Source organism: Sceloporus undulatus, chromosome 2, assembly GCF_019175285.1.
Source record: "Sceloporus undulatus isolate JIND9_A2432 ecotype Alabama chromosome 2, SceUnd_v1.1, whole genome shotgun sequence".
Lineage (NCBI taxonomy): Eukaryota > Metazoa > Chordata > Lepidosauria > Squamata > Phrynosomatidae > Sceloporus > Sceloporus undulatus.
This window is the reverse complement of record NC_056523.1, coordinates 330,091,373-330,115,079: the sequence shown is the minus strand read 5'-3', so window position 1 is coordinate 330,115,079 and position 23,707 is coordinate 330,091,373. Positions and strand designations below refer to the sequence as shown.

The window sequence follows — 23,707 nt, the reverse complement described above, 5'->3', positions numbered from 1 at the left end:
GACAATGCTTTATCCGTGATTGGATAAGCCCATGTTGATTCGGCTGAGACAGTGTACACACCTTGCTCCCCCTTGCTAATTAGAACTCTCCTGAGTACACATTGGTCCCTGATTCCTTTAATTGCCTTCTGATGTACAGTGAGATAAGGTGAAACCTAATGTTACCTTGATGTCAATAAAAGGGGCTGGCCAAGACCTGGCCAGCTAAGCTTTGCACCCCCATTCCTGTCTCTGCGTCTCTCTCTGCTGCGACACACGCCGAAATACTTGAGTTGTGTTATGGGTTTGGAGCTGTCTTCTTCACCTAAATTGAAACGTCCTGAACAATTCAATGAGCCAGTCCTAGCTCCTTCAGTGTCAGCATCACACTGTGGACTAGTCATGTAGTCACTGAACTGGAGGTTACTAAGAAGCAGAGTGTCCTCCTCATCCTCCTTCTTTGTGCATGGAGAAAGAAGATCTGCCAGGCCTGTAGCTCCAGAAGGGTATCTATAAACACAGCCCTCAAGTTCACTTAGGGCTAATTCAACTCCCTGTTTGGGAGATATGACTATGAAAGCCACTTGCTCTTGGCTTGTGGAGAAAGCCCTGGGCCAGCTGTCCTCTTCCATGGAAGCGAGTGACTGCTCCAGATATTGTCTGGTGTCTGCTTGGTTCCCTCTGTTTCTTTCTGCTTCCTGGTCTCATTGTTTCTGTTCTGCTCTGGAACAGCTTCCTCCTCTTAATTCATCAAACTACTTCCATCTTCAGTTTTACCTCCATTTTTCAAAGTCTTGCTGCAGAACAGCTTCTCATGAATCAACCCACTCTCAGCCTTCTTCCTCTCTACTGCCATTTCATTGTCATTTGATAACTCCTCTCCTGACCATCCTTTTGGCTAATGGCCACTAGCCAAGGACTGAATTACCTCACTGCTGGTGGTTGTGGTTGTGTGTGTGTGGGTTGTTTTTTCATATACCATCTAGCAATTTTTTTTTACAGAGAATTCTTCTCCATTGCCTTTTATACTGCATGGGGCATGTTTAATTTGGAGAAGAGGAGATTGAGAAGTGCTATGATAGCTATCTTTAAATATCTTAAGGGATGCCATGTAGAAGATGGAGGCAGCTTGATTCTTTGCAACTCTGGAGACTAGAACACAAACCAGTGGGTTCAAAATACAAGAAAGGAAATTCTACCTAAACATTGGAAACAATTTATCGATGGCAAGAACTACTCAGCAGTGGAATAGACAGCCTCAATGAGTGTCTCTCAGGGTTGGATAGCGGGACCTTGTGTACGGTTGCCATAAGTCAGGAGCTCCAAACTGGGACAAATGTAGGACAAATGTAGGGCAACATTTTCAAATGTAGGACTCATTTTTTTAAAATGGAGGGCACGCAAATAATGAGGATTTTTAAAAAATGTTAAAATAATGCATGTTTTTTAGGCATGATCAAAATGGAGGACATTTTGGCATTATTCCTAGACAGATGGTAGAAATGTATTTGCCCTCAGGTTCAATTGTACTTCTCAGAAGTGTGTACTTGGGCAAGGGACTGTGGTTTTTTCTTCACTGCGCATGAGTTTGTAAAAATCACATTGGCCGTGCCTCAGGGGCTTGTTGATATCAATATCACCACCATCATCATCACTATAATTGTCCATGAAAGGCAGACTTGTTAGCATTCAAAGCTCCATAAATACACAGAAAATGCACTTGCATATATTTAATAATAAAAAATAATGAAAAAAAAAAACAAGGCAGGGGTGTATATATTTAATAATAAAAATTAATGTAATAAAATAAAACTGCAATAATAAAAATTAATAAAATAAAATAAAACAAGTAATAATAAAAATTAATGAAATAAAATAAAAAACAAGCAATAATAAAAATTAATGAAATAAAATAAAAACAAGCAAGCCCTGACGCGGTGGCGGCGGTGCTTCTGCCGCAGAGGAGGAGGAAGGAGGAGGTGGGTTGGCGCCGCAGCCAGCTGCATTAGTGGCAGCAGCTATGGCCGTAGGAGGAGCGGACCCCGAACCGGGAACAAGGCATGGGGGGCCCCCAAACCGGACTGGGACCGGGAGGGGCCCCTCAAAAGCGGGATTGTCACGGGGACCGCCAGGTTATGGCATCCCTACCCTTGTGTTTCCTTCCAACTGTATGATTCTATAGTTCTATATAAAAGAAAGACTGACTTACACCCAGAATCTGTGAGGAAGAATGGACTAAACCAACCAACTATAACACAGAGAGCAAGATGCCAATGCCATACTTGAATCATGGCTGGAAAAAAGAAAAACCATAAGCCAATAATACCCATTTCTAACAATCCAGTATTCATGACAGTGAAAATCCATTGTCACACTCACAGGCTCCCTTTTGTTTTTTTGCAAGGCTGAGTTAATCAGAACGATGTGGCCTGAAATATACACACTACCAGTTATTTTAATCTCCAAGCTAAAGATAGATCCTAGCAAAGAAAAATAAGCCTGGAGACATGGGGAAATGTTTGAGCTGTGTTTTGTTCATGCTTCTGGGCAGCAGTCCAGCAGCAGAGAAGCCTTTATTACTCCGTGAGCCCTGGAAGTTTCAGCAATGGCAGCAGCTCCTTGATGGATTGTATCTGGTCCCCTTTGTAAGAAGCCTGGAGAAGAAGTAGGTCAAGGAAGAAAGCCTAAGAAAGCTAAGGAGGACACCCAGCGAGTCCCAGGCAGAATAGGAATAAGACAGTTTGTGACTGCTTTAACTGCCTGGGCTCAGTGCTAGGGAATCCTGGGAATGGTAGTTTGTTGTGGCCCCAGAGCTCCCTGACGGAGACGGCTAAGTGTCTCTACAGTTCCCAGATGTCCCTAGCATAGTTAAAGCGGTCTCACGTTGGACTATTTCTGCCTTGTGTTTGGGACCCCAGCTGCCTTCTTGTCAAGGAGGGAAGGCCTGAGATTCATTGCTGTAGAAGCCAAATTTCTTGCTGGGCTCAGGACTGCGGTGGCTCCTTTGGAAGTTTCTGGAGTTCTGCGTTTTTAGGCATCTGGAGGAACAGAATGCTATTTCGCCTGAAGAAAAAGAGAAGAGCGTTTCACTTCATCGCTGAGATATCCAGGGCTTATCAAATATTCAAGGCAGTATTTTTCCCCAAGGAGTTATGACTCTTTCTTAGTAAGGCATTGCTAACTATCTGATACAACAGGCATCTAAATTATTTAAGTTACTTGCTGACATCCATAGTTTTCTGTGGGTTTTTTGGGCTCTGGGTCCATGTTCTAGAAGAGTTTGTTCCTGATGTTTCACCAGCATCTGAATTCTCTGAAGATGCCAGACACAGATGCTGGTGAAACATCAGGAACAAACTCTTCTGGAACATGGACCCAGAGCCCAACCCACAGAAAACTATCAGACTGCCTACTCCAGCACTGAGGCTCCTGGGGGCTCCTGGGGATCTCAGCACTCCTGGCACCATTTGGCATCTGACTATGGGCAATGCTGCCCACTCCCCACAAAGCAGGGAAGGGCCTCATGGGATGCTTTGGGGGCTCTTCATAACGTGGTTTGGGGGGAGATGGGAATTTGGGTGCTCCAAACGCAGGAAGGGAGTGTCAACTCCTGTGGTGCCCCCAAAATGGACCATTGAGCTCATAAGGGACACTTATGCACCTGTGTGTCCCTTACACAATGCCAGCCAATGCAGTATTACAGTCCTCTTGTCTTGGCTTCTTCTTGCTCCCCTCCCTGCTTTCCTTTCATCAACATGAATGATATGATACTTCAAGGGAAGTAACAGTGCCACTGTATTCTGCTCTGGGCAGGCCCCACCTAGAATATTGTGTCCAGTTCTGGGCACCACAATTCAAAAAGGACACTGAGAGACGAGCGTGTCCAGAGGAGGGTGACTAAAATAGTGAAAGGTCTGGAAACCTTGGCCTATGAGGAACCACTCAGGGAGCTGGGGATGTTTAGCCTGGAGAAGAGACGGTTAAGAGGTGATATGATAGCCCTGTTTAAATATTTGAAAGGATGTCATATTGAGGAGGGAGCAAGCTTGTTTTCTGTTGCTCCAGAGAACAGGACCCGGAACAATGGATGCAAGCTACAGGAAAAGAGATTCCACCTCAACATTAGGAGGATCTTCCTGGCAGAAAGGGCTGTTTGACAGTGGAACACACTCCTTCCTTGGAGTGTAGTGGAGTCTCCTTCTTTGGAAGTCTTTAAGCAGAGGCTGGATGGCCATTGTCAGGTATGCTTTGATGGAGAGTTCCTGCATGGCAGAAGGGGGCTGGGTGGCCCTTTTGGGGGTCTCTCCCAACTCTAGGGTTCTATGACTCTAAGAAGCCAAGCCTTTGATATGCAATTCCTATCAGGGCGGTCTTTATGGGGCAGATGGGTCTTGGATCCTCTGCTGCAGACGGCTTCCATTGGTCTGAATTTCGCTGAGGTTTTTTTAACGTTGTTTTGTCTGTGAGACGCCTGGAGTCCCTTCAGGGAGAAAGGCCACTTGCAAACTACATAAGTGAATAGAGATAGGAAATGATTAAACAAGTCAATGCTATATATATATATATATATATATGTGTGTGTGTGTGTGTGTGTGTGTGTGTGTGTGTATAACTAGCGTCACACAGGAATAGCTATGATGATGATGATGATGATGATGTTGTTGTTGTTGTCATTAACAGTTATGGCACTTAATAAATATAAACAGTTATCATATATATATTATATCTTATATTATATATAAATAACAATAATCAAATATTAATAATTATTAATTGTCGTAATTATTTATTATTTGCTGCTAATATTTGTATCCATGGCAACAGCCTTCTCAACCGGAAGTCCTGAAACGTCACTCAAGGAGCTCCGCCCACACGTGGCCCCGCCCCTTAACAGGGCCCTATAATAAATCCATCGTACTTTCGACACCGCCCAGCTCTCCCAACGGTAATCTCGCGAGAGTTCGTCGCTCAGCTTCTGAGGTAAGGCGACGGTTTTGATGTAAGACAGCGAAAGCACCGCCCCTCGGCTGCCTCCTCTGGATCACGTGGTTAAGGAGAGGGCGGGGGGCGAAAGCAGAGAAAGACAAGGAGGGAGGGGCATGCGTGAGTGGGAGGAGCCGACGTTCTCTCGAGGCTGAGGGCGGGGAGTAAAGGGGCGCCAAAGCAGAGAAAGAGGAGGGAGAAGCGTAGGCGTTATGTCACAGGGGCAACTGTTGCGCATGCGTGCCTGGGACTACTAGACGCGCGCTCACGCGGGAGAAAAGACATGGGCGCCAAAGCAGAGAAAGAAGCGGAAGAAACGGCCATTACGTCATCATAGCGGCAACTTGCGCATGCGTACATGAGAGGAGTCGATGCTTGGGAGAGATTAGGAGGGGCGGGGCGCGAAAACCGAGAAAGCCAGTCAAGAGAGTACGCATTACATCACATCGTCCATTGGTGCGCATGCGTGCATGACAGCAGTCGACGGGTGGGAGGGGAAGAGGGGAAGCAGACAAGACAGTCAGGGTGAGAGTACGCGTTACGTCACACCGTCCACTATTGCGCATGCGTACATGAGAAGAGCCGATGCGCGGGGCGCGAAAGCGAAGAAAGCCAATCCGGAGGAGAGTACGCGTTACGTCACAGTGTGCACTGGTGCACATAAGATGCTTCGATGCACGGGAGGGGAGGGGAAGCCGAGAAAACCAGTCGGGGGCATAGTACGCATGACGTCACAACGTCCACTGTCGCGCATGCATAGCTCAGAAGTCGCGCGGAGGGGAGGAGCGCGAAAGCCGAGAAGCCAGTCGGCAGGATCGTACGAGTTACGGCATACCGGCAAATGCCGCTAAGTGCGCATGCGTGCGAGGGAGGAGCCCCTCGTGTCACGTGGTAAACGAGAGTGGGAGGGCGGGGGAGCGTGAGAGGGGCGGAGCCAGGAGTCACGTGACGGTGTGGTGGGCGCCGCCGCCGCCGCTGCTGCTGCCGCTTTGTGAGCGCCGCGGGCAGCAGGTAAGGCGGGCCTCCGTGGGCTCCCCAGGAAAGCGAGGCTCGGGGGCCTCCTCTGGCGGAGCCTGCGGAAGGGCCTCGGAGGCCGGAGGGGGACAGTTATGCCCCCATCTTAGTTCGGAAGGAGAGGCCTCCCTGACTCGTTTCTCCCTTCGTCACACGTGCAAAGGACGGGGAGGGAGCCCTACACGCGTCAAGGGATGAAGCCATGAAGCCTGGCGAGGAGAGAGTCAGGGAGAGGCTGGGGGCGTTTCTCCCGGAGGAGAGAAGGCTGAGAGGGATAGCAGCCCTTGGGACTCCAGCTCCCATGGTCCCTGGCTGCTGGCCAGTTGCGGGGGCTTCTGGGAGCTGGAGTCCAAAGCAGAGCGAGGACCGAAGAGTGGGAAGCAGGCCTCCGAGGGACAGAGACGGAGCCTCCCTTCTCAGGGAGCGAGCCAAGAAGAGAGGGGTGCCTTTCAGGGCTAAGGAACTAAGGAAGGACAGAGCCTGCTTTGTTTCTGAAGGCTGCTTCTTCTTCTGACTGTGAAGAACCGCTCCTCTGGGGCTCAGAGACAGAAGCTCTGCTAGGCTTCAGCCTTATTTCTTCAGATGGATTCGGAAGAGAAGTTGGCAGCAGGCCTCTAGCCTTCTTTCCTTGGCCCCAAACTGCCCTTTAAGAACCCCCTGAAAGGGCGCTGAGTTTGGGGCCCTGGGACTCTGCTTCTGAGGAAGGAGGCTCAAGGCCAGCCAAGCCCATGCTGCTAACTTCTTCCTTCCAGTGAGTCTCAAAGGCGGACACAGCTATGTCTTTGAATCCTCCCTTTGGAGAAGTTGGCACTTTGGTTTTAAAACCTGAATAGACCAAGGTCCAAAACACACGGCAGAAATAACCCAGTTTGAGACCGCTTTCACTGCTCAGTGCTAGGGACTGCTGGGGATTGCAGTCTATTGTGGCACAGAGAAGGAGAAACGTCTCACAAAGCTCCTGTTCCCAGAATCCCCCAGCACTGACCCAGGACAGTTAAAGTGGTCTCAAACTGGGTTATTCCTGCAGTGTGGATTGGAGCCAGAGGCAAATCCAGTGTGTTTTGGTCCCAAGTCTAGGAATGCTGAGGCTGCAGCTTCTTTCTCAGAGTTAGTCTCCAAGGGGCTACAAGATCCCTTTGACTGCCCTTATTTTGAGATGGAAGGATGGGAAGAGGCCTAGATGAAGGAGAGGGATTTGAAAACGTTTCTCTCCAAGCAGTAATGAAGCTCTGGCTTGTCCTCTTAGTTCCCAGTTGGCATTGGGACTAATGGGGGGGGTTGTCTAGAAATGTATGACCCCCCAATAAATTTAAATAACAGTCTCTGGGGCGGGGAACCTTTATAACCATCCTTTGTGAACAGCCACAGAAATGCAAAGCCCATCTCCAGGATCATAGTCCAGTGCTGAAGTCACTATACCAGGTTAGCCCTTGTCTGATGGTAAAGATCCATCCTTGGCACTTGCTCATGCCACACATGTGAGGAAGTACACTAAGTCTACAAAAGCCTACTTCTTTATTAATACCCTACTCTTCAGCCAAGGCTATCAGAGCGGCTTACAATTGGTTAATTGGACATTTCCCTGCCCTCAGGCTTAGAATCTAAAAAATGTCTCAAAGATGCTCCAAGATCCCTTTGCAGACTGATACTCCAGACTCCGAATTCAGAAATGAAGGGTATTTGATGAGAGGGCTTCTATTAACGGGGCCCTGGAGCCCTTTCTTGGCATTAGACTGAGGAGCGTAGTCAGCCTCCTTTCCTCTGAGCTTGCTTTTTATTTTGGGAGGGTGGTGATCCTTTTCCCCTGGCTTGGTACCCCTTGTGCTTTTACTAGCGTTGGCTTCCTTCCCAGCAGTAACAGTTGCTGCTCCTTCTCCCGCCCTCCCATTGAGATTGCTGGGAGCAGGGTCTCCGGGTACTTAAGTTCCCCCCCCCCCCCCATGGGTGCTAGGCAGGAGAAGAGTTCTCTGACTTGGTTGGGTCATCTTGCAGCTGGCATCTGTGGGCCCTGGCAACAAACCTGGAGAGGTGGGACTTCTTTAAAGCATCTTCCAGCTGCAGGATGTGGTTTCTCTTTTAAACTGCTCCTTTCAGAAATCACTGCAACATCTGCAACAGAAGAATGGCACGCAAGGCTATATCAGATGATCAATTGGCCATCTTAATCAGATACTATAAGTTGACAAATTTTGAAGTACAGTCGGCCTTCCTTGCCCACAGATTTTTTTATCCATGGAGTCAAGCATTCATGATTAAAAATAGTTTTTAAAAAGGATACATTCCCAATAGCAAACCTTGATTGTTTCCATTTTATATAAGAGACACCATTTTGCTATGCCATTATATTTAATGGGACTGGAGCATCCATGGATTTTGTTTTCCACGGGGGTGGGGTGGGGTCTGATAGTGGTCTCAAGTTTAAAATGCTAAAAGAATACAATTAAAATATAATGTTTAACAAGGGAAAAGTGATTTGTTAGCTGCCGGGCTGAGAAGTTTACAGATTTTGAATTATGGTAAAGACTATAACGGTTAGAAAAAATGCCTGTGTTTGTCTTTAAATCTTGGCGTGTTTGCAGTAGGTTTAAAAATCAGAGAGATGTACTGAAGATTTTGAAGAAGGGGAAGGTACAGATAAAGCATAAGCTAAGCCAAATTCTTACCATGTTAGGGAAAGGGGAGTATGTGTTGTTTTTTTAATTGTATTTGGATGTCTAGTTTGTGTTCATGTTAATAAAAATATCTTTTAAAGAAGAAACCAATGCAACCCCAAAAGCCTCTGTAAACAAAAGCAGTGACAACATCTGAGCAACTCTAGGAGGTTCCTTAGGGACAGGAGCTCCACACAGCCCTCTCTGTGATGTTAGCCCATAGTTCACCTTTGCTGTGAGCCCTTCAGGTTTGAGGAAATAATGGGGGCTAAATAGGGGTAACTTGCTTTTTAAAAACATAAGGACTGTCTTGCAGTTCTGCTCTTTTTCAATGCAGCGGCAGCAACTATGGTGACCCACTTTTTAAAGAAAAGTTAAAAACAGTTATTGACTATTTTGGGTTGGACTTCAGGGAGTCCTGGGGTTCAGCTGAGTGTCGGATGTTGGCTGAGTATAAATACTGAACTGGCTTTATCAGGTGACAGATAAGTGGGTTTGAGGCCCATCTCAAATACGTGTTTACCTTTTGCTTGCTCCTTAAGAAACTGATGTTTCTATAAAACTGTAACCAGTCACTTGATAAGTGCCTTTTTAGAAAGTTTTACCTTCCTGTCGCCTGTGTGGACAACATTTTCTCTATTGTTTTAATTTGAATCAGTGATGACCGAGGATAAGAAAATAGTAAAATTCTTGAACAGCCATTTTTGATGCTTTTGTCTGGAAAGGCCTGTCCGGGGCTTTGAACAGTTGCCTTCCTTCCCACCAAAGCAGGAGTCGAATCTGAGTTTAAGGAAAAGGGAGAAAAATGCAAGCAGACTGAGAAAAGCAAGCTTTCCTCTTCGAAATGGCCTCATAAAAGGTGTTACTGTATTTCCTGGCGTATAAGACTACTTTTTAACCCAGGAAAATATTCTCAAAAGTTGGGGGTCGTCTTATATGCCGGGGGTTGTCTTACAGGATGGGTGCTGAAACTTCTGAGCTGGACTGGAGAATCTGTGGTTGCCGCATATAGTGGGGGGGAGCTCAAAATGGCCATGTGGTGACCATATGAAAGCAGGAAGGGAGGTGATGTACAAGTACAGTAGAATAAAATCTTGGAGACAGGGAGGGCTGGTCAGGCAGGGAGAGCTGACCAATTCAAGCAGGCTTTGCATACAACAAGTTTTCCTGCTAAGTACCTGCATGTCATAAGCATTTCAATTAAAATTACCATATTGAAATCAAATCTGATTTTTAAAATTTTTATTTGGTGTGTGTTGGAAGAGGGGTAGTCTTATACGGCGAGTATATCCCAAACTCTATATTTTAACTGGAAAAGCTGGGGGTCGTCTTATACGCCTAGTTGCCTTATATGCCAGAAAATACGGTTGTTGCTTTATATTGGCAGATTTTTATATTCATTGCTTAGCACATGTCACATATTTCCCTGGCTTCTCTGTTTGGATATCTACCAAATTAGTTTTTTTCTCTCCAAATGGAAGACCAGATAATTGTCTGATTCCTTTAGCTCTGCATGAAATACACACACACACACAACCACCCCAGTAGTGCTAAATCTGCTTGCTGTGCTGGACTTGCCTTTTTGTGTATCAAATGTATTATGTGAAGGTGTTACATTAATCACTGTAAACACTTGTTCACATGCAATCTGAGGGAAGAGAAGGTGTTTTATGTTTTATGTTCCTTCATATATTTGTGAGCTGTAAGTTAAGCTGTGAATTCACCCCTTTTTTTGCTAAATATAGAAAATGCTTAGCTTTTTGTGGGTTTCTTGGGCTATGTGGCCATGTTCTAGAAAATGCTCCTTAGACATACTGCTACTACAAGCTGGGTAAAAGCCAGGAATTCAGGTTAAGCTCTTTTTGCCCTTTCTGCCTCAGTGATAAGTAAATATGTTCTGAGTTCTTGTTACATCTTTAAATGGAATTTTGAAACCCTGTTTATCTAGGCTAGGAGGGGGGAAATGTTAAGCTATAAAGGGTTTCTTTGTCTGGTCCTAACTGCATTATCTCTCTTTAAATGTAAAAGACAATATCCTAGAAAGAAACAGATTGAATTTTAGATTTTTTGCAGCAGACATGTTTAGTGGTTGATTTCATGGTCCTTTGCATTGCTTTTGTTGGCAACCATCCATAGGTTTAGCTGCATTGCTAGGCAACCTCCCATGTATGCTGGAATTATAAAATCTGCACTTGGTGACTTTCCTTTGCTGGTTTCTCTGGATCTGTAACTTCTGCCTGGGCAAGTATGCCAGAGTCTGAACTTGTGCTTTGTTAAATGCTTGGGGGGGTAATTGCTTGGCTGTAAATTGTTGGGCTGTGATTCCTGTCAGCTCTAAGCAGCATAGGCAATGGTGAAGTTATGCTGGGAGTTACAATCCAGCAGGGTCTGGATGGCTGCATTTTTGCTAGCCCATAGATTACATTTATACCAGGCTTCCTGTTTCTAGTGTTAGCTTTGGAGGAATACTCTACAGTGAAAATGCCTGAAAGCAACTAAGAATCTGAGTATACAATTGGCCCTCCACATTTGCAGCTTTGACTTTTGTGGATTTGATTATTTGCGGTTTTAATTAATATGGTCTCTCTAGGAACCTCTTAAGTTCTCCAGTGCAATTCTGCTGGAAGTAGACCATAGAGTTCTACTAGAGAGAGACTAGAAGTTCATAGAGAAAACACTTCTCTAGGCATTTGTAGGTCCTCTAGCATGATTCTTTGATCACCTTCTGGAAGATGTTGACCACAGAGTAGCAGTGGAGGAACTGGAGATTTCTAGAGAGATGTTCTCTTAAGTAAAAAGAATAGCGTTTTTATATTTGCAGTTTTTCCACATTCACGGGGGTCCCTCACCCCTAATGCCAGCGAATGTGGAGAGATCACTCTAATTTGCAGAAGGGAGAATCTGGTTCTGAGTATACATGTTCTCCAACTACTACTGATTCTTTTTAAGGGTGAAGGGGCAGTCTACCTTGCTGCTCCTAAAAGGTTCTGTGTTGTCAGACAGGGAATGATTTCATCTTGTTTGGGACATTATTTTCCTTTTGTCGTGTAAATCTCAGTGAAAGGGGAAAAAATCCTAGGCATGTGGGCTAAAATAGATCCTTCCATTTGGGACTCGGGAGGTGGAGTTGGCAGGAGTGGGGGAATCCAACATACTGTGCTTTTCTTATTTTCAAGGGTGGGAAGTCTGACTGTTAGATCTTTTCCCCCAATTCCTGAATACACAAATGTCCACTTCAAAAATACAGGGAATGGTGGTGAATGTTTTAGTGCTACCTGTAAACTACTCCCTTGATGGGAGTCATAGCATTTCTTGTCATGAGTCTAGCCTGACATTGTAATCCTTACATTAAGGCAGTGCTGATTATTTTTGGTGGTTTCATTGACTATTTCAAAATCTACTGATGGCTGTGGATCCTCCATGCTGACAAACTTAAACACAATTCCCAGAATAATAGGTAGGAAAACAAATAACAAAAATAATTATGGGGGGGGGGCATTCCATTAACAGATGCACTAGAGGTCTATGGACCAAAATGAAGACTCCCTTATTCCAGGGCATCTAGAATTTATTGTAGTGCTTGATTTTCTGGTATAGTGGTAATGTTCATTGATAAGCTTTTGAATGCCCATATCAATATTACCAAAACTAAATGTGTCTGAACTCTCCCTAGAAGCTGAAAGGACTATACTGATGTGAAGTCAAAGGCTTTCACGGCCAGCATCCATAGTTTTTTGTGGGTTTGAAGCTATGAGGCCATGTTCTAGAAGGCGGCCTTATAGCCTGAAAAACCCACAAGAAACTATGGACTGAACTGAGTTGCATACTTGGGACATACAGTGAAATGTATGTTGGAAAGAGTGGAAAGAAAATGCTGGAAAGAAGTAGGAAAAGAAGACCATATTGCAGATGGATTGATCCAGTCAAGGAAGTCCAAAAGTTGGGTTTGCAAGACTTGAGCAGGACAGCTGATAATTGGAGCTCTTGATGGTCTGTCCTTTGTAAAGTCACCATCGTTCAGTGATTCCCAAACCTTAATCCCCGAGGGGTTTTGGACTTCAGCTTCCAGAAGCCTTAGCCATCTAGGACAGTGGTCAGAGGAGATTACTGCACTGCCTTTTTCCATCCTTCCTTCCCAACCTAGGCATGGGCTGAAAGCTCTTCAGCATGAGTTTGATCACACACTTCTGTGCCAAGGTTGGAGGCATCCCATACCCGATCATGGCATCCTATACCCAATCCGGACTACTTTGGCACTTTTTGAAAGAACAGGATGATCGGGTAAGGATGGAAAAGGGGAAGTGCTGTAATCTCCAGGGATTCCAGGAGCTAAAGTTCAAAACACTTGGAAGACCAGAGTTTGGCAGTCACTGCCATAGCTGAAGCTGGCTTCATGGCAGACAGCAGCAAGAACAACCTCAAACATCTCAGTTTCAGTCTGACTGTCACAAAGTGGTGTGGCCATTGTTCTAGTATGCAGGTGGATTTGCTCTTCAGTGCATCTTTCCTCATAACTAATAAGCTACTCCACTGCAAGTTATTCTTGGGACATTTGGGCACTAATGTGTGGTACTGTGCTTAGTTTTATTTCTTAATATTAAGAGGCTTGATTTTTTTTTGCCTTGCTGTGAGAAAAACCTTAATGCCAAGTTTGTAGTGTTGTGTGCTGCCCTAGTTATTAATTTTAGGAAGGACAAGATGTAGGGGCTTTATAAATAAAGCTTTAGATAACAAAACACAGAAGCCTAGAAAAACTTGAGAAGACTTGCTTCTGTTTTTAATGTTGACTGGCTAGCTTTGGCCTAACTTCTGCTTTGTCAAATGGTTCTTATGTTGGAAAATAAATCCTTAGTACTATGAGAAAATAAATAAATTCAAGTTATATATTCATGTGACAGAGCAGCAGTGAGGCATTTTTTCCCTTTTACAAAGTATAAATATGTTAAATTCTTAATACAGAAATTCAAAAGTATGCAAGCATTAAGCTAAAGAAATTCTGAAGTATTGATAAATAATTAAGGCTGACCCAGATGGGTCACTTTTTCATGAATATTTCCAACAAGTTTTAGTGTTGGACTAAAACTCTGGAGACCAGAGTTCAATTCCCAGCTTGGTCATGAAACCCACTGAATGGCCTTGGTCAAGTCACATCTTTTCAGCCTCAAGGGAAGGCAATGCCATTAGTCGGAAATGACTTGAAGATACACAACGATATTGAATGATTAGTTGACATTGCCCATTTGAGTGATTTTTGAGTTTTCTTTTCTCTCTCTTTTTTATTTTGACAGAAGGAACATTTTCTTTTATGAAGACAAAGATTCCTAGTTCTTTGGACAATTGGTGGCAAGATTAGCTTAGATATGAGAGTTGGCTGTCCTGTTTGGCAGCTGTAAAGCAGACAATTTTTATTAATGCAGTTCTTCAACAGTGTTTCCCCTTGAAAATGTTTAATCTGTTCAACACCATGAGGTTACCTAAGGAGAAGGAGTAGCTTGCCATAGTTCCCCATTGAGATCTTCTGCACTTCACTGCTTATAGAATATATAAATATTAATATTGATGAATTATATGGAGGGGTTGTAATATAGATTTTTGAACCAAGGAGAAGAAATCACAAACATCACACTTAACTTATTTGACTGGGATAAGGTAAAAGCTTGGTGGCTTCCTCAGAGTTCTTTGTATTAGTTGGGAATTTCCTGAACTACTGTGTCTTCATAAATTGTTCTCTGTTTATGTGACTCACATTTTCCCCAGCTTTCTATACTACAGTAATTCTGGGCCAACAGATATATGTGTCTGCATATAAATTATAGAGATCCTGCTACTTTGGTTCTAGTTCGTGGCTTACAAAATTGTTTAGCTTGGTTTGGTTTAAAGCTAATACAAAACCTGGCAACTGTTTGGCACACCAGACCAAGTTAAATTTCAGTAGAGAGAAGTATTGATCCAACTGCAAGGTATCATACACTAATTGTGAATTGCTGCCTGATACTGGAAGACGTCTTATTACTGAGCAGCGTACAAAGTTTAGAACAAGGGGAAGGGAAGCTGAAGGAAGAGGAAGTCAACTGTCTTTCAGTAAAGTTGGATCCTTGCTTCACCAGCATGGCCTACTTTTTCCTGGTATGGCTGGGAGAATCAATTCCACTTCAAAGTGTTTTCATGCTCAGCTTCATGTCATCTAATTTTGTGCTACCCACGGATTCCTTTTCTAGTCTCTTTTGAATTGTTTGGGAGTTTCTTGAATGCTGGGAAGTAGGTTTCTGAACTAGCGTCTTACAGAAGCAGTCTGAGTACAAGGAAACTTGGTGTTTTCTTAAAAATACACTACACCAAGGCCAGAAATCAGGAAGAAAATGTTTCAGGAGTGTTGAAACTAACAGAACAGGCTGCAAGTGATAAGATACCAGGAGATATTCTGTTCTGCGTTGGAAATGACTGCCATGTTCCCATTCACCACAACTCTGCTGATTCTTTGTTACATGGGACATACGGAGCTGCCTCATTCAAATATCTAGACCAGCATTGTCTGCTCTGACTTACAGCAATTCTGCGTGTTCTTAGGCAATGATTGTCTGATCAGCTTTTTGCTGGAAAAGAGAATTATTTTATTTTATTCAATTATATGCTACCTTTTCCCAATACTGGCACTCAAAGTGGCCTACAAGTTATTAAAACCAGAACATATTAAAAACTATGCAAAACATTAGCTTATCTATATCAAAATAATTTTAAAAAGCAATTAAACAATCTAGGGTTAAAACTATTTAAAAGTGATTAAGCCTGAGAACAGCGGATTAGAGTCATAGAGTAAGCACATCTTCATCCTACCCTTTCTTTCCCAGTTTTTGAACACAGAAGTACAATTGGCCCTCCACCTTTGGGGCTTTGACTTTTGCGGCTTTGATTATTTGAGATTTTGATTAACGTTCTTTCTAGGGATCTCTAGCGCAACTCTTCCAGAAGTTGACCATGGAGTTGTGCTGGAGAACCTAAAAGATCCTAGAGAAAACACTTCTGAAGGCATTTGTAGGTCCTCCAGCATAATTTTATGATCAACTTCTGGCAGATGTTGACCAGAGAGTTGCACTGGAGGACCTGGAGATTCCTAGAGAGATGTTTTCTCAGGTAAAAATAATAGTGGTTTTATTTGGAGTCCTTCACCCCTAACGCCAGCAAATATGGAGGAACCACTGTACATCAAAGTCCATACAAACCCAGCATTTTTTTTAAAAAAAGAAATCTTCACAAGTAGAGGCTTCTTTATTGTTTTCAGAGGTTGTTTCTGGTAGTGTTGCCACATCTCAGAGTTATATGGTTTTGATTCGTGCTGGTTTTAATAATTTGTAAGCTTCCACAAAGCAAGATACAGATGAAGATGGTTCCTAATAAGATTGTTATTTTGAACTGATGACCTACTAGTTGGGCTTATTTGTGGTTTTTCTTTTATTTGGCATATATGCAACTAATGAGCAAGTAAAAACGCAGATTCTTTTCAGTTTTCAATCTGAGTTTGGTTTGGTCTCATGTGGTATGTAGGGTCCTTTCCTTGCATAATATTTAAGCTTCATGCAGTGTAGTAATAACAGTAGGCCCAATGGATCATTGAAGTTTGGTTTGAGGATCTGCTGTGGATGCCAATATCAAGTTCCATTATATACAATGTCATAGTAAAATGGTGTCCCTTATGCTGACAAGTATTTGTGGCATACCCCAGCCTTAGGTCTTAGTTGACCTTCCACTTACCAAAAGGACAACTGGTTTCCACATGCTCTACCTGACAAGGTGGCTTAATTCTTTGGACCACTGATGAAGACAATTGTCGAAACGCGTTTGGTCTTTTTTTGATACTTTTGATACTTTTATCTGTTTTGGGCATACTGTATATCCCTTTTCAACCAAGCCTCTGTTTGTGCACTCTGTAAACTATATTAATATTGTGTTTATTTGTTTCCATACATGGTGTAAGATGCAGAGGAATTGTTATAGTTCTGTATTATTTTGGGAATTGCAGTTTCCAAGCCCAGTTCTGTGTATTAACTTTCAGAGTGAGGCTTACAGGCCAGAATAAGCCTCACAGCTGGTTTTAGCTTTTGATTAGCTTTTAACACATTGTTCAAATAAAATTATAGTTTTTTTAGCCTTTCCCCCCCCTAAACTCTGTGTTTTTCCATTTGCTTCTTGGTTTAGGGTATCACCCCTCAGTTTTTCTTTTCAACTAGTTTTGTGATACATTTAGCCGCCTCTGCTTGAGAGCTTTGGTGCTGCAATAAACTACAGTTCCCAGGATTCCCTGGCACTGAGCTAGGACAGTTAAAGCGATCTCAAATTGGATTATTTCTGCTGTGTGTTTTGGACCACAGTATTTTAAACTAATCCATTTTACAACCTGCTCTGGTAGTTTAGGATTAATACTTTCATGAAGAACAACAGTTGCTTTTGGTACAGCTCTGTTTTTTGCCTTTAATCTTAATGTAGGAATTTTGTCTTGGGACTCTTATGGCATGAAGTAAATATTAAATCTAAAGATCTAACAGGAGAGATTATTGAAGTGGTTGTGTGTGTATTGTAGTACTCATAAAGATTCTGCTTGTCCATAGGTGATTTTGGGAATGGATTCTTACAGGTAGAGTGATAAAAATGGTTTGCACCTGGTGCATTTGTGATCCAGTCTTACTGACCACGTCTGTACATCCAGTCAGGTTTGGATGTGTGTCCGACAGCTTGGATGAAACTATGGTTTTTTAAAAAGAAATGTTAAAGGGATTGAGTTTATATGCAAAATATGAAAGAGTTGAGTCTGAGGACTCAGAGGATTTTAAAGGGATTTTTGTTAACAGCACTTTGCTACATGGCTTGAATCCCAAGGTTTCTCCTGGTTTGTTTGGACAGATTGACAGTAGATAATAACCAGGAATGCGGCCTTTTCTTCTGCCCTTATCTGCCCAGCTGCAGTATCTTCTATAGTAGTACTTGGTGTGTTTTTTTATCAGAGGGTGCACTGTTGGCAATGGTTTCACTGGGGAAGCTGCATATGCAATCTGAGCACTGATGTGGTGGATAACTGGGTATGAGGAACTTCTCCCAGGTAGTGCTACATATTTGGCCAACAACTGGTCGCTTTATGTCCAGACAGACTTCATGATGCTAGCTTGTCTGTGAAGATATGCTCTTCTACTTTAGTGTTAACAGGTTTGATTGTAATTAGAAACAGGGGTTCCAGATGCACTAGTATGAATTCAAAAAGTTGCTACTAGAAACAAACTTAAAGTCAAGAGAGATGTGTGTTTCCTTCTAGTTACTGTCTTGTGAAGATGGAAAATTATGCTGCTTCTGAATTATGAGTAAGTGAATGGTCTAATTTAGTCTTCACATTTTAGTCCATTTTGGATGTGATGGATAACAATTTCTCACCATTCTTTTCTTCACTTGACCAAGCAGGCATGCAGGCTGGGGATCATGAGAGTTGTCATCCAACAAATCTAGGTGCCAGTTTTAGAAAGATGAAAGAATGGCACTCAGATCAGCGATCAGGGATGCAGCAGAGTTCTGAACTATGAACATATTGTCTCTCTAAGTTGGTTGTACATGTGAGTGAATTACTGTACATGTTGAATTTTATTACAATAAAATTGTGTGCTTAAGTTATTTGGAACTTCGGAAACAAGAGTTCTGCTCTTCTCTAGTGATTTGAAGGCTCAACGATAAATAAGTTCTTATATATTTCAGTTTTATTAGTTTTCCTAAAGCTTCCCCTCCTGAAACTTTGGCAAAATTGAATAAAATTGGATTATGGATTTTCCTTTTAGAATGAAATGTTTAAGACAAGGTGTTCATGTGTTTATTCCCACTAAATTATTTCTGAGGACCATGCCAGGGCTTTATATTAGACCAGTGATGGCGGACCTATGGCACACATGCCAGAGGTGGCACTCAGGGCCCTCTCTGTGGGCACACATCCTGTTGCCGTAGCACAATGTGTGCCAGAGTGTCTTACTAGAAAGCCAGAGGGACGTGGCACTTTGCAATAAATAAGTGGGGTCTGGGTTGCAGTTTAGGCACTTGGTCTGTAAAAGGTTCACCATCTCTGTATTAGACTGTATACACTACAGCATGAGATTCAGCATGAGATCATTGTGATTTCTGCTGTTGGATTCCATTTCTCAGTTCTTGTTTATGGGCATAAGTCTGTTACAGTATGTCTGCTTGATAATATGAAGGACTTAGTTGTCATTGTGTGCCTTCTGACAGCCGTATCCTAGGGTTTTTGGCAAGATTTATTTGGAGAAGGTTTGCCATTGTCTTGCTTTGATGTTGAGAGAGTGTGTCTTGCCCAGGGTCACCCAGTGGATTTCCATTACTGAATGGGGATTAGAACCCTGGTCTCCCCAGAGTCCTAGGCAGACATTCAAACCATTATGCTGGCTCTTACAATTTCTGAAGGAGACAAGATAATGTTTGCTAATGTAACGCTTCCATCTTTATTGTTTTTGGCTACTCATAAACTGGCAAAAACAAGGAGGTTCCTCACAGTTCACGTGTTCCTTAACGGATCTTGTTGATCCTCATGTAACAATAAAATAACATCAGTGAAAGTTAATTCAGTTTGTAACTATTTTCTGAGTAAATTGTATTTCTATTATAACAAATGCGATAATTTTATGACAAACTAAGTTGTCCATAAATGTTTTTTTCTTTAGTGGCTTCATAATTTCTGGACTTTTTGTATCTCTAGTCTCCTTTTGACTTTCTCAAGCCTAAAATTTATGCATCAGTAGGAAGAATACAAAGTATTTGGTTTCAAAAGGATACTAGGATGTATGCCTGGTTGAGCTCCTTAAGAAACACGTTTCACAGACGCACCACCACAGGTGAGAGAACCATCTTCCTAGTTTTTGTTTGACTCCTTTTCGTGGAACATCATTAGATGATGGTAACATTTGAGAAGGTTGATATAAGTAGATGTTTAGGCTGCCAAGACTCAGTCTGCTCCAAGCCTTAGAAGGCTGTTATCTAGCATCTTGGACTGAGTTGCTGTCCCATGCCTTGTTATGGAATTTCTTTATCATCTTTTAAAAGGCGGAAAAGATGTGATTCTTTTTATAAAATGCAGGCACTTAAGCACTGGTTTCTTTGGAGACAGCATATTCTTGTCTCTGTAGGATGGAGAGCAGAAATTGCTTTTGCCCAATGGTTGTTTTTGCAGGAAATTGAGACATTAAAGAAATGGTTAGGTATAGCCTGTTGATCTGGTGACACAATGTCCTGTGGAACACTGCTTGACATCCTGTGTAAAAATAAGCTTCTGTTGAAGAAAATAAACATGAAGGTGATGCTTTTGCTCAGCACAGTGGCATGTTTGTGAGTTTGTCCCTAGTAAAAATAGGGTGGCACATACAATAAGTAAAGTGATTGCCAGCTCTGGCAAAAGGCCTCCTCCACTTCCTTTCTTTTGGATTAGATATTACTAACCTCGCCTAGTAAGGCCATGTGGTAAGAGTAAAATTCTGAACTGTGGTGATACTCACAATTCTGTTTTGAAGTTTCTTTAGGATGCTATATAGTGAAGCTTCTCCAGTGCTACCAGGCTGCACATTACATTACATTCTCTTAATCCTGCTATAGTAGCTGTCTTGACAGCACCAAATTAAGCTGCTGGATTACCCCTAACATCTTTGCGAATCGAATCAAGTTGTGATATTGTGGTTGTCATTTTAGATACCTAATTGCTTTCTAGTATCATTGGATGCCTACTCCATTCCCAAGCAACTTCTGTGGCACTGTGAGCTCCATCACTGTTGGATGCCTTTGTGGCATGTCTGTAGGGAGCAAGTAGAAATGAACAAGGAAAGTTCCACAGGAGAGAAAGCTTTCAGAGGACAGAGTGGAAATTCAACCACTCTCTGTTGGCTTATTTGACTCAATTGAAATATGTCTGTATAATTTGTTGGAAGATCTTTTTCCTGTCTTCAGTAGTATTTGGTCCTGGAGAGCAAACTGTGTTGTCCATGACAACAGCATGATGTCACAAATCCAGAATTATGGCTCAGGTGCATTGTACGTCTGGTTTTACTTTCATAGGTTTAGAAGAGAATACAAATGGGAAGCAAAGTAAATGTTGCCAGTCTTCAGTCTTGGTGCTGAGGGAGATGGGGTAGAGAGAGATTAGGGTGAGGACTTGGACTTGGCCTGGATTCTAGGGGCTAGAATTAACTGTTAAATTGTTTTCTCTTTAAACCTGAACTTTTGTGTGTGTTAAATTCTGAGAAACTACAGTATGTTATGTTTTTTAAATTGACTCTTCGGGCACTAAAATGGAGTGGGAAGAAAATCCCAACAGTCCAGAAGGAGCTGGTGCTTATGCACAACAGTTGATGACATCCTCAGTGCCTTTAAAAAGTGAATGAACTGCTGAGTATTTTGTAGAGTGGAATCACCTTGTTAATTAATTTACGGTGACACCTTGACTTACGGTAAGTACTGTAACTCAAAACTGCCTGCCACTCTGCCAGTAAACTTCACGAGGCTGTTCAATAAATGGTGCCAGGACTTTCTCAGCATCTGTTAACAAATGAAAAATTGATCAAGTTGTCTGTGGCAGGTTTGGGAGACTTGTATTGTTGACCTGCTTCTCCTCTCATTTTTTGCTTTATTATTAATTCTCTCTTCATAGTTATATGTGCAATAATGAAATATAACTTCATTCTGCTTTTTAGTTGAGTAGAAAGTGAACAGGGAGCCAATGTAACGTAGTAGTTTGAGTGCTGGACTACGACCTTGGAAAATGGGATTCGAGTCCCAGTTTGGCCATGAAACCTACTGGGTGACCCTGGGTGAGTCGCATGCTCTCAGCCTCACGGGAAGGCAATGGCAAACCACCTCTGAACAAATCTTGCCAAGCAAACCCCATGATAGATTTGCCTTAGGGTCGTCATAAGTCGGAAACAACTTGAAGGCACACAACAACAGTTAAGCAAGTGAATAACCCATGTGAGCAATTGATTAGATCTCTCTCTCTCTCTCTCTCTCTCTCTGTGAGACTTTCATCTCATGAATGTTGGTGTGAGGCAGTCTCAGTTCCAGGTTCTCATAGCAAGACTCATTCAGCTAGCCAACCACCTTACTAAAATCTCCATTCAGTGTGTGCTTTTGGAATTTCCTATAATCCTGTCCCTTGTACCCCATCCCAGCTCTCCTTGGTGTCCAGATATTGTGCCCAAAGTCTGGGCAAAGTCCTGGCCCTTCTCTCTGATCCCAGAGAGGCTATACATAACCATTAATTGGCCCATGAATAAGTTGGCCCAGACTTCAGATTTTTTGACTAAAATTTCTCAACATATGCATGAGTACATATGGTAATAAAAATTAAGAAAGAATTTCTCCTGCAGTATGACAATTTCTTTTTGCTGCATTGTGGTAGGACTATGGTAGCAACACATGTGAAAGTGGTCATTTTGAAAGCATTTGTGCAAGAAAAGTTCCCAGCTGACTATGGTCCAAAACACACTGCAGAAATAAATCAATTTGAGACCACTTTAACTGCCCTGGCTCAATGCTAAGGAATTCTGGGAACTATCAGAGAGCTCTGGTGCCACAATAAACTCCCACTTTCCAAGATTCCCTAGCACTGAGCCAGTTAAAGTGGACTCAAACGGGATTATGTCTGCAGTGTATTTTGGACCTGTGTCTGTTTTTTGTGTGTTCCAGAAGTGTTGATGAAGGAACTTATTGCCCTATAGCAATGATTTGGTGCCATAGCTTTTCTGGTATCTGAACGGGGCTAGACTTCGTTGTTTCATTTCACTCCAACACAGTGCTGGTGTGTATGCGGAACAGGAGTTAGTGAAAAAGACCTTTGAAGGGCATGGGAGGCAAACTGTCAGTACACAAAAATGTATCTGAGCTCATTTTGGCTATAAATCCTGCCTTTTAAGGTACAGTAGTGAGAAGTAAAGGTTTGATCATCTTTTTTTTGTTTGATACTGCTCACAAGACAATCTTTGTTATGGTTCTTCTTGGGGGGGGGGGGATTAAACAGCTGTACTTTCGAACAATCTGAAAATAAAGGAGACATTTATAAACCTCCTCCCTTTTCATGTATATAGCAAATTTAACAGATTTTTCTGCAGGATATCATTACTTGAGGTGATAGTCAAGACCTTATGCTTGGGGTGGGATGTCGACTATCTGATGGCATATGTATTGTCAATCAAGTGTAGTTGACTGGACTAAGTAGTTCTCTTGGGGTTGAGTTTCATGCACTTATAAAAATTGCAAACTTCATCAGAAAGAAGTGGATTATAATGTTAGCTTAGATACCGCACTAATATGGGATGGGGATGTTTTGCTCTTGCAGTGCTGTCAATGCTGTAGCTTACACAACCGCATTAAAGATTAAATGTACCAAAAGTTAGGCTTCTAAGCCCAAAATATTTATTTTATTGATTTTTACTTAGATATTTTCAGGCTACTCTGCAAGCTTAAATACTTGAAATTCAGTAGACTTCCTAAAGAAAAATAACATGAATGAACACTGATGATGATGATGGTGATGACTTATCAACCTAGAAAATGTTAACATAACATAAGCTATATATACAGTAATGTAATTCATAGAATGATAGAGTTGGAAGAGACCGCAAGGGCAACCCTGTTGTGCCATCCAGGAATACCTAATCAAAGCACTTCTGATAGATGGCCATCCAGCCTTTGTTTGAAAATCTCTGAAGAAGGAGACTCCACCTCTCTGAGGCAGCATATTCCACTGTTCAACAGCTCTTACCATCAGGAAGTTCTTCCTAATGTTTAGGTGGGATCTCTTTTCTAGGAGTTTGAATCCATTGCTCTGTGTCCTAGTCTATGGAGCAGCAGAAAGAAGTTTGCTCCATCCTTAGGATTACATCCTTTTGAATACATTGGGCCCATGGTATTTGCTAGGGTTTTGTTCTAGGACCCCCATGGATACCAAAATCTGTGGATGCTAAAGTCCCATTAAATTCAATGGTGTAGTTAAATGGTGTTTAAGTAAAATGGCAAAATCAAGGTTTGACTTTTTAAAAACATTTTCAAGCTGTAGA

The 23,707-nt window shown here is 42.6% G+C and overlaps 1 protein-coding gene across 3 annotated transcripts in view; it reads left to right on the top strand.

Annotated features, from left to right (window-relative positions):
* The first annotated feature begins 5,872 nt into the window (after nt 1-5,872).
* The window catches only part of UBAP2 (ubiquitin associated protein 2), a 120,536-nt gene continuing 102,701 nt past the window's right edge, over nt 5,873-23,707 (top strand). For 2 of the 3 annotated variants that reach the window (XM_042455417.1, XM_042455413.1), the window contains exon 1: nt 5,873-5,973. The gene's annotated coding sequence lies outside the window, so the exon portion shown is untranslated. Of the gene's footprint in view, nt 5,974-17,020; nt 18,221-23,707 lie in introns of those variants that run through there. The other variant, XM_042455414.1, reaches the window with a different exon arrangement.